Here is a 248-nt window from a genome sequence, read left to right as displayed (position 1 = left end):
CGCCCCGCCCACCCGCTCCTCCGCCACCAATAGAAACCCCCAGCTCTGGCCGGCGTCATGGGGGCGGGCGTTGTGCGCGCGGCAGGCTGCCATCTTGTGGCCTCCGCCGCGGCTGGTCGGTGTGAGGGGGGTGCCTCCGCCGCGCCTCCCGCCGGCGGCACCGGCTGGGCCTGGAGCCCAGCCAGAGTGAGGCAGCCGGGTCCGGCCGGCTCTGCCGGGCGCGGGGAGAGGGGGGAGGGGGGAGGCTC

Source organism: Calidris pugnax, unplaced genomic scaffold (genome assembly GCF_001431845.1).
Source record: "Calidris pugnax isolate Ruff unplaced genomic scaffold, ASM143184v1 scaffold1, whole genome shotgun sequence".
NCBI lineage: Eukaryota > Metazoa > Chordata > Aves > Charadriiformes > Scolopacidae > Calidris > Calidris pugnax.
Note: the sequence above shows the minus strand (reverse complement) of the source record.